The sequence below is a fragment of the Acanthaster planci genome, linkage group LG13, assembly GCF_054643075.1.
Source record: "Acanthaster planci isolate LZ-2023a linkage group LG13, COTS_SCS, whole genome shotgun sequence".
NCBI lineage: Eukaryota > Metazoa > Echinodermata > Asteroidea > Valvatida > Acanthasteridae > Acanthaster > Acanthaster planci.
The window spans coordinates 6,423,640-6,434,064 of NC_141789.1; positions in this window are offsets into that span (position 1 = coordinate 6,423,640).

The window sequence follows — 10,425 nt, forward strand, 5'->3', positions numbered from 1 at the left end:
GACTTTTAGAAACCGGCCTTCGAAAGCCTGACAGTCCTCTTTGGTACCGCAAACTCCCCAGCACCCGTGTAATTAGAATGGTGGCGGCTTTCCGTCGGAGATTTCCGTTTTAAATAACTGAGTGTAACAATATGTAATATGCATTATATTAACCCTGCACCTTCTAGCCAACAGAGGGCGCTGTTCAGAAAGTACTTTGCATTTTGCTCTTTTGTGAAACATGGCTGCTTCCAGAAAGTTCTAAGTCAAGTGTGAAACTTGTGTGATTCTTTGTGCCATATACCCACGCGTGAAACATGGTGGCAGCGGTGGGTAAGCTTCCTGAACATTCATAGAAACTGCTGCTACATCTGTTTTGTCTATTGTGGACAGCATTTCTGATGTAACTGGCAAGAATTTTGACTATTTTTGCCGACCTCAGTGAGTTTCAATTTCAGTGCTTTGAGTCTGCATTGCATTGCATGTAAATGAATGTACTGTACTGCGTGGCACCAACACATGAACATGTTAGACTGTGACATTCCCATGTGATTTCTGCTGAATAATTGCCACCCCTCTCTCATTTCAACTCTGCTAAGTGACCATCCACCGTTCCAAAGTGTGATTTTGTGAAGTGTTTTGCTCATATTTTTGCCTAAGCCTACACCTTGAACTGAAACTGTCAAAATGCCAACCACTCCTGGAGCCACTAATACTGCTTCAAGCTCTAATGCCACAGAGCAGTATAAAAAGCCACACATCAATCCACCATCTCCATTTAACGCAAATGCTTAAGATGCAGCCGAAGAGTGGAAGATGTGGCGTCAGATGTGGGACAATTACTGTGTTCTTACCAACCTGGCAAGTCAGACTGAGTCTTACCAGACTGCACTGCTACTCCATAGTATTGGCACTGAAGGTGTTCGTATCTACAATGGCATGAAATTTGATGATGCAGATGACATGCAGATCTGTTCTAAAATACTTGAGAAGTTCGACTCCCATTTCCTGGGTCAACGCCAGGAATTCTTCGAACGGTTTAAATCCAACAGACCTAACCAAGAAGATGGAGAGCCCATAGAGCAGTATATCTCCACACTTCGCACCATGAGCAAAACCTGTGGCCTATGTTCCTGCATGAAGGACAAGCTCTTAATGGACCGCCTCCTGCTGGGGGTCCGTGATGACAAGATGAGAGAGAAAATGATGGCCACACACGACCTCACACTGACAAAGGCCATAGAAATCTGCAAGGCAGTTGAGGTGGCAACTGTGCAAATGAAGGCCATGAAAACGGAGGAAACGGTGCACAAAGTGAGGCAAAAGAAATCTGACAAAAAGCCACGAAAGCCTAAGCAGAAAACTCCCCGCACACCTCCAGTCGATGAAGGCGGGAAACCGACATCTAAACGATGCAAATTCTGCTGTGGGAACCACCCAATGAAGAAAGAGCTGTGCCCAGCCTGGGGCCGCACATGTGATTCATGCGGTGTGAAAAACCACTTCAGGAAATCCAGAGTGTGCAAAAATCACCGCATCCATGCAGTTGATGAAGATGGCTTCACTTCTTCATCAGCAGAGAGCGTGAGCTGTGTCACCACTGATGTCAACTCAGTCACTCACGACAGCAAACCTGTTTTCTGCACCATGGAAATCAAGGATGAACCTGTTAATTGCAAGTGGACTGTGGCGCAACTGTCAATTTGCTTCCCAAGAAATATGCACCAGAGTTCAATCCTGCCAAAATTGAGCTCAAAATGTGGAACAACTCCTGTATGACTGCAGTCGGTAACAGTATCATAAAGCTTCGCAATCCAGTGACGCAGAAGAAGTACAAGGTGAACTTTGTGATCGCGAACGAGAACCTGACACCTCTCATAGGTCGGAAGGCTGCTGACCAGATGGGGCTCATTACCATCAACTATGACAAGTTCTCGCAGGTTTACGCTGTTACCCCAACTCATGCTGACTTTGTTGGTGAATATCCTGATGTCTTCAATGCGTCAGTCACTGGTACTCTGCCTGGTCACAGAGTACACCTCACTGTTAGCCCGGATGCAGAACCTGTCATACGTCCTGCACGTACAGTTCCTGAAGCTCTGAAGCCCGCTGTGCAAGCTGAGCTAGAAAAGCTGACAAGCCGAGATGTGTTGGCTGAAGTTGACGAGCCAAATGACTGGGTCAGTCAAATGTCTGTGGCAAAGAAGAAGTCTGGCTCAGTCAGGATCTGCATCGATCCAGGCCCCCTGAATAAATACCTCATGAGGGAGCACTACACACTCCCAGTACTGAATGATGAATGATGCCACTCATTTCTCAATCTGTGATTTGAAAGATGGCTACCTTCACTGTGAGCTGGATGAAGAGTCCAGTAAGCTGACAACTTTTGGTACACCATGGGGCAGATACCGTTGGAAACGGTTACCATTTGACCTGAAAGTAAGCAGCGAGATCTTTCAGAAGAGGCTACATCAAGCTCTAGATGGTCTAGAGGGCGTGCGCTGTGTAGCAGACGACATCATCATATGGGGCAGAGGCACTGAAGAGCACGACCGTCGTGTTTGAAAGTTACTGCAACGATGCCGGGAGAAAGGCATCATCCTCAACAAAGAGAAGTCTCACTTCACTGTGCCTGAGGTACGTTTCCTTGGTCACATAGTCTCGAGCAATGGCCTCAAAGCTGATCCTTCTAAGATACAGGCTGTACTCAACATGAATCCCCCAAGGAGCAAAGATGATGTCGATATGCTGAGAGGCATGGTGAACTATCTGTCAAAATTCCTTCCATGTCTATCACAAGTGATGGAGCCAATCAACGCACTCACTCGCAAAGGTGTTGAGTGGTCATGGAATGCCTGCCATGACAAAGCTTTCTGCAAGCTGAAAGAATTGCTGACTGAAGCCCCAGTCCTGACATACTTCACCCCTGAGAAGGAGCTACTCATTCATACTGATGCCAGTGATAGAGGAATCGGGGCTGCTCTACTTCAAGATGGAAAACCACTCGCATATGCCAGCCGAGCCCTGAGCGATACCGAAACTAGGTACGCTGTCATTGAGAAGGAGATGCTAGCTGTGGTGTTCGCACTTGAGAAATGGCACCAGTACACATATGGACGGCCTGTCACTGTCTACTCTGATCACAGGCCACTGGAGAGCATAGTGAAGAAACCCCTTGACAAGGCACCTCGTCGCCTGCAGGGAATGCTCTTGCGAGCATTGGCCTATGATGCTAACATAAAGTATCTCCAGGGAAAGAAGAACCTGATTGCTGATCCCCTTAGCAGATCATTCCTACCCTATGAGCCTGGCCAAAAGGAGTATGAAACCGTGAATGCACTCCAGTATCTGACCCTACCTCAGGAGCGGGTACACGACATCAAACAAATGACAGCCAGTGATGATGTTCTTCAACTCTTGAAGAAATGCATCCAGGAGGGATGGCCTGAGCACAAAAATCTACTTCCTATGCTGGTCACACCATACTTCTCCGTCCGTGACGAGCGCTGTGTCCATGATGGCCTAGTGTTTCGAGGTGAACGACTTGTGATCCCGAAAGCCATGAGACAGATCATCAAACAAGATCTTCACTTGGGCCATATTGGTGTGGAGGGCACTTTGAGACGAGCAAGGGAATATGTCTTCTGGCCTGGCATGACCGATGAAATCCGTCAATGGATCGAGTGTTGTGAGACGTGCCGAGAGTATGAAATATCCCAAGCCCCCCTCCCACTGATGTCCCACGACATACCTGAACGACCCTGGGAAAAACTTGGCATCGATCTTTTCCACCATGATGGAAAAGACTACCTGATCACTGTGTGTTACCTGTCCAACTTCTGGGAGGTGGATCATCTGCATAGCACAACAGCCAGATCAGTGACAGCCAAACTGAAACATCATTTTGGCAGACATGGCATACCAGACACCATCATCAGTGACAATGGTCCACCGTTCTCGTCAAAGGACTTTGATGACTTCACACGAAACCTTGGAATCAAGCACATCACTATCTCCCCATACAACAGCAAGGCAAATGGAAAGGCTGAGTCTGCAGTGAAATCCGCAAAAAAGTTGCTGAAGAAATGCAGTGCCACCGGCGAAGACGAAGACATTGCCCTGCTGAACATCAAGAACACTCCCACTCAAGGCGTTGACTCCAGCCCTGCTCAACGATTTCTTGGGCGGAGAACAAAGACGCTAACTCCAACATCACAGCGTCTACTTCAAGCCAGAGGTTCTGAGAGCAAACATGAGAGGAAACAGCTAGAGCTGAACCAGCAGAGACAGGCGAAATACTACAACCAGTCCACCAAAGACCTACCCCCACTGATTCAAGGTGACACGGTACGGATGAAGCCTTTCAGGCAAGGGGAAGACCATTGGAAGAAAGGACTCATACTTCGCAGACTTGATGAGAGATCCTATGAAGTGCTCCAAGGCGATCAGGTCTATAGACGTACTCGAGAACACCTGAGGAGGTCAAGGGACAGCCGGACTCCGGAACGCCCTAAGCCAGTAACCCCGAGCTCACTGACTACCACTCCTGACTGCCGACGGGATATCTCCATCAAACCAGACACAATCCCGGTCCCAGCCAATCCTGTCACACCACCACCACCACCTGTCTGCTCCAAAACCTCATCCTTGCCGGATAACCCGAACCCGACAACCACACCCACTGAAGCACCCAAACTGCGAAGATCCACTCGCACTCGACATGAACCACTAAAACTCACAGATTATGTTCGACCATGATCCATAGTTTCCGAACAACAAAGATTTGACCAATTTTCCAGTCATTTTGAACCAAAACCAACTAAAAGTTCGAAACTACACCAAAACCATACCAAAAGTTTTGGACTAAAAAAAAAAGTTTTGGAAGTGTTTTTCGTGTTTTTGCATAAAGAAGAAAAAAATTATTGATGTTTGGCCCAATCAGTTAATTGTTCTTGCCATCAAGTTACTGTTACGCTTAAATGTTTAGTGCCAAAATGGAAGCATCAGATTGGAATGTTTAGAGGATCTGAAACAGTTTTTTTTTTTTGCACCTTACTCCGGAGATTGAGAATACTCCCCAAGAACTGTGAACTTTTGAACTTGGAACTCAATATTCATGGACTGTTCAATGCGATATTTTGACTTGTTGTTACTCAATGGAACTCAGTGTTATCTGTAAAATTTTGCATCCTTCACATCTCAAAAAGGGGAGGATGTAACAATATGTAATATGCATTATATTAACCCTGCACCTTCTAGCCAACAGAGGGCGCTGTTCAGAAAGTACTTTGCATTTTGCTCTTTTGTGAAACATGGCTGCTTCCAGAAAGTTCTAAGTCAAGTGTGAAACTTGTGTGATTCTTTGTGCCATATACCCACGCGTGAAACACACATGATGATATGTGTCCCCTAAACGATGCTAGCTGTAAAAAACCATTTGTCCTTTTCCAGTAGTACTGTATACTTGAATTTGTTGTGGAATGAAAACGGGTCTGAATTGCAAAACGTCGTGTTAAGAGAAGAAGCTAAGTGCTGTTAAATCAAGTGAACCACGAGTTTCAAAAAGGGGAAAAATAGAGAAAGTAAAATAGGAAACATTAAAATGTAACTTGAACTTGCTGAACTAATGTTGACACCCACAAATTCCAAAACACGTATTCAGCCAATAATTCCAATCACAAAAACGGATAGCCACGACGAAAATAAATCTTTCAGCCAGTACACCAGTCGGTCATGACATCAAAGATTTAATTTAATATTTATCAGACAAATTTTTATTCAATACAAGTGGGCAGTTATAGTGGAGGCCTGGGTCATTAATATGAAGACAAATGATTCAAAGTGACAATGTGAAGAGTTATTAACGCAATGAAAACGCAAAGTTTCAAGTGACGTCCCAGAGCAGTCATCAGATACGTGTACTGTGAAATACTCTGGATGGTGGATTGTATAACAAATCTTATACCTGAATATAAAAATAAATTGGTTGTTGCACTTTGGCACTCCGAGTAACTTCCACTATACTCAGTTCATAATTTTCGTCAATCCTCGACATCTTATTTTCAATAATTTCCTTTAAAATAATACTCCCCTCCTATAAATCCCATAAAATTCACATCCTTGACGTGAAGAAGGTCCGATCTTTTTCACAAAATCGGCTAGATGGAAATACAAGTTGCATGAAAATGCAGCAAGGGAACGTTCAAATGACGACTGATGCCCGTCAACAGACGGCTCCGCATGTTTGCAGTACTACTACAAAGGACCATCACTCTGGCAGTCACTTCGCAACTTTCGTCCATATTTTTTTTTTCAGGGTCGGGTGATGCCAATCTTCCCAAGACCGTTCCATTTCAACGTAGGGAGAAAAGAGTCCTTCCAGTTTTTAACTTGTCCACTTTTGGACCACTTTGCAGTCGTCAAAGTAAAATCCAAATTTCTGCTAGCAAAAAAATGGGTTTTCTGAAAAGGGATGGTGCAACTTCAAAAACCCGAAAATCTTCTGGCAGAAGATGAGAAAAAGGGGTTGTCCTCTTTTGGAGCATCAAATAACATTTGGTCGTGGAAGTTTGAAGTTTTTAGTTGTCTAAAAAAAGTTGTCGCGCTGGGAAGACTTCTTACAGTTTTTGCTAGCAGAAAATTTAGTTTTTGAAAATACTTTTCGCAAATTCCCGAAACCCTAAAATCTACTGGCAAAAATGAGAAATGGGGTTGTCCGCCTGTGGAGCATGACAGTAATTTTGCCAGTGGGAATTTGAAGTTTTTAGTTGTCCACTTTTGACGCGCCACGGGAGCGTAAAACCAAAAAAAAGTAAAACCAAATTTCTCCTGGTGGAAAATTGCGGGTTTTTTTTAAAATACTTTAGGCAAAGTCCAAAATCCCAAAAATCTACCAGCAGAAAATGAGAAAATGGGGTTGTCCACTTTTGACGCTCCATACACCAGCGAAACTGAAGTCTAACCGAATCCACTGGTTTCCACACTCACATAAAGCACGTAACGCGCAACGTAGTTCTCAGCCACGAGTACCATTGATCTCCATGCCGAGTACACACATCAGGCCGGGGGGCGATCGCGAGGCTGTGGCTTGGTGTGTTGGTGACGGTTGGCCAGGCTAGTTACCTGCATGCAGGCTGAGTCTCCTACGGCCAGTACGGGAAAGCTAAAATTCATGATTTGTACAAATCCTGGCCTTTTTTAAAACGTGTATTATGTGTTAACAGCTGAGCTTAAAATAGACAGACAAAAGGTGTCCACAAAATTCGATAGAAGTTAAGGGACTCCCGGCAGTTCCGTGTCGAGGGGAGAGGTATTATCCAGCAAGGCTTTGACTCATTTCTGTTGCTAGCAGTTTACTCATATCTCTTGACTTGTCCCATTTTAAAAGTTATACCGAATACTTTTTTTTTTAGAGATGGAGAACTTTTCCAGAATGCACCAGCACAAATAGGTATTTTTTTAACAAACTAGGCTGATGATGAGAGTCAATAACGGCGATTAGCCTTCATTATCTCTTGGGCCTGAATTTAAAAACGAAAAATCACCTATTTTAAGATTATTGAGAATTTTGAAATTGCTCATTGTTGGGGATTCATCGCCAGATAACCAGACAGAGCTCCGGCATGATCATAAACGTCAACCTTCCAAGCCAATGAATTTAAGCCCACTGACAAAACTTTTCGCCGTCAGGATTTCTTCACTGGTAAAAAACATTGACGACATTGAAAGGCACTTATGATTACAGAGGACTCCAAACAACGTCAAAGTACACATGAATTGGAGTTTTCAGCGTTTTGATGTAGGCCTACGCGAGGCTGAGTTTAAAGAGAGCATCTCCCCACCCCCAAAACCGTATAATTTAATTGGGATATTTTTTTAACTTCAACACAGTTTAGCTATCTGTCCATTGCTCTAAAATCCTACTCGTCACAGCTAATTACCACTTCAGTCTGCTTATTGTATGTTTAGTTTACGAAAAATAAAAAAGGAATGGCCGATCAACAGCACGATTTGTGCATGATCGCTACTCACCGCACGAGCGCGCGCCAGTGCTGCCTCTGCATACTGTATTCGCGATCAGAACAGCGTCGCTCTCGCCTGTTCATCACGATCATCATGCCCGCAATGCAATCCTCTTCTTTATTCCTCAGTTGTCAAGATAAGTTACTGTTTCATTTTAATAAAAATCCAATCTCTGCAATGCTGTGTATTTATTGATCCCAATAAAAACTCTACGAACAAATTAAAAATGTTAAACACTTCAGAGAGATCGTTGATGAACTTATTCCCGTACAAGAACCCTGCATATACAAAGCCTTCTACGCTAAACGAGGTTATTCTTACAAAATAGCAGGTTGTGTCGTAAATCTATGTTTATAAACCGAAATATAAAGCAGAACAAAATCTGAACATTTTATGGGTAACCAATAGATGGTTAGTCTGAAGCCCCCGATCCGACAAAAAGGGAAATGCATGTTTCATATCGGGTACCAGTTACGGCGTACACGCCACTCGGTTTCCTGTACGTGTGTGCACTTTACAACTCAAGAACGTGTGGCGAATGCAACTGACACCTCTTGTGGTGGACTCAGTAACCGGCCGGATCAGGGATGGAATTGACCTAGCCCAACCCCACAAATACATTTATTTACCTTGAGCAGGGATGAGCGACTACCCTGACACAAGGGGGGATATCAGTTAACGAACGGCGGACTAAGCCTAGGGGCAGTTCGTTGGGTGGAAGTTTACCACCAATTAGGAAAGACTGGATTTATCTGGTAATACAGTAATGAAACATATGGAAACCTAAATAAACCTCACAGTGACACAGGATTTCCAAGGACAATAATCTAGTATTTGATTTATTGCAATAAAAATCAATAAGGTATATAAATCACACAAGGTTTATGTACACAATACACCTCACAAGGCAATACAATATGCCTCACGTGGTTAGCTAACCACCCGACTAACTCAAACACAGCTAGTCTACAACCCAAGGGTTACCTCACTAAATAGTGATAGCCCTCACACAAATAACACAGAGTGTCACACAAAACAGGGTCGATCTAACGAAAGGGAAATTACCCTCACAGCAATCTGAGTACATCAAGTAAACCTCAAGGCTAGCTAGCACAATGACAAGAGTGCCTTCCAGCCGTCACCCCACTATCAGTGCTTACAGACGACAAGCAATCCAACAGCAAAGACCATTAGCTCCCAGCCTAGGTTCACGACACTCAGCTCTATCACTAAAGTAATCTAGACCCAATACGGTTCGCTACTACACCTACCAGCTATAGTCACTACACGCAGCGCCCCTGGTGCAGCGTCCACACTATACCTCGCACAATCACAGCACAGAACGGTAGACAGCATCCTCCACGATCCTGCCACTGCGACCCAGCAGCGAAACTCACTAACTGATTGTGCACGCTCTAAGTCAACGCAATGCTTAATAATTCATGACTTGGACTGGCATTCATGCCTACCCCTGTTTCGTCACACAGGCCCCAGCTAAGCTTGATCCATCCGGGCCAATAAACCTTATACAGTTATAACCCCTGCCATGATGTCCATAAACCTCACACCAGTTATAAGTACAGAAAACGTTACTTACACAATGTGGAAATCACTCCCTTTATACAAAACAAACCTGAGGTTTACCTAATAAACCTCGTTACAACTAGCATAATTTATTCACAAGTGCACTCTCCACTAAGTTCATAATATACCTCAAAATTCTCCTATTTATACAATTAAAACGTCCTTGTTTTTTTCTGACATAAAAATATAACTTCAACTAGTAGCAAAACCTTTTGTGATCCTCAACACTTCAAACTTCTAAATACACTGAAGAAATAACTTAACTTTAACCTGTAACACAAGCAAAACATATTTACAAAGTGCTTTTCCTTGCTAGTCATAGACAAAAGGTAGAAGCAAAAAAAAAACTAAGTGCTGTCTTCTGCAACTGTGAGATACTCATAAGCATCGACAGGTCTCAGGTATGTCTGATGGTGGACTTCTCCTCGAATCAGCTTGCCATGGAGGAAGGTTTTGCGGAAGATCTTCTCTTACATAGTTGCAACCTTCATCCTCTTCGCTGGTTTCCCTTCCTCGTCTCTGTCAGTCTTCTCCTCCTCATGCTCTGGGCTGGCTTCTGTACTTGAGCTCATGAACATCCGTGACTTGGGTGACTCGGGAGTCTGACGCTCCTTCCTCATCAGTTCCAGAATAGAGCGAGGCTTACCCCCGTGGCGAAAGATTGTTACACTATGATGAACCTGCGGCTGGTCAGACGCTGTCGAGTGCTCAGCTTCTGTGTTCTTGGCTGGACTCTCTTGCTCGTTGGACTTCCCTGTTGGGCAGTGGACCAGAGGTGATATGGGGGTTGGGGAGAGTGAAATCACAGCTTCTCTTTTGGGACTTCCACCTGTTTCTTTG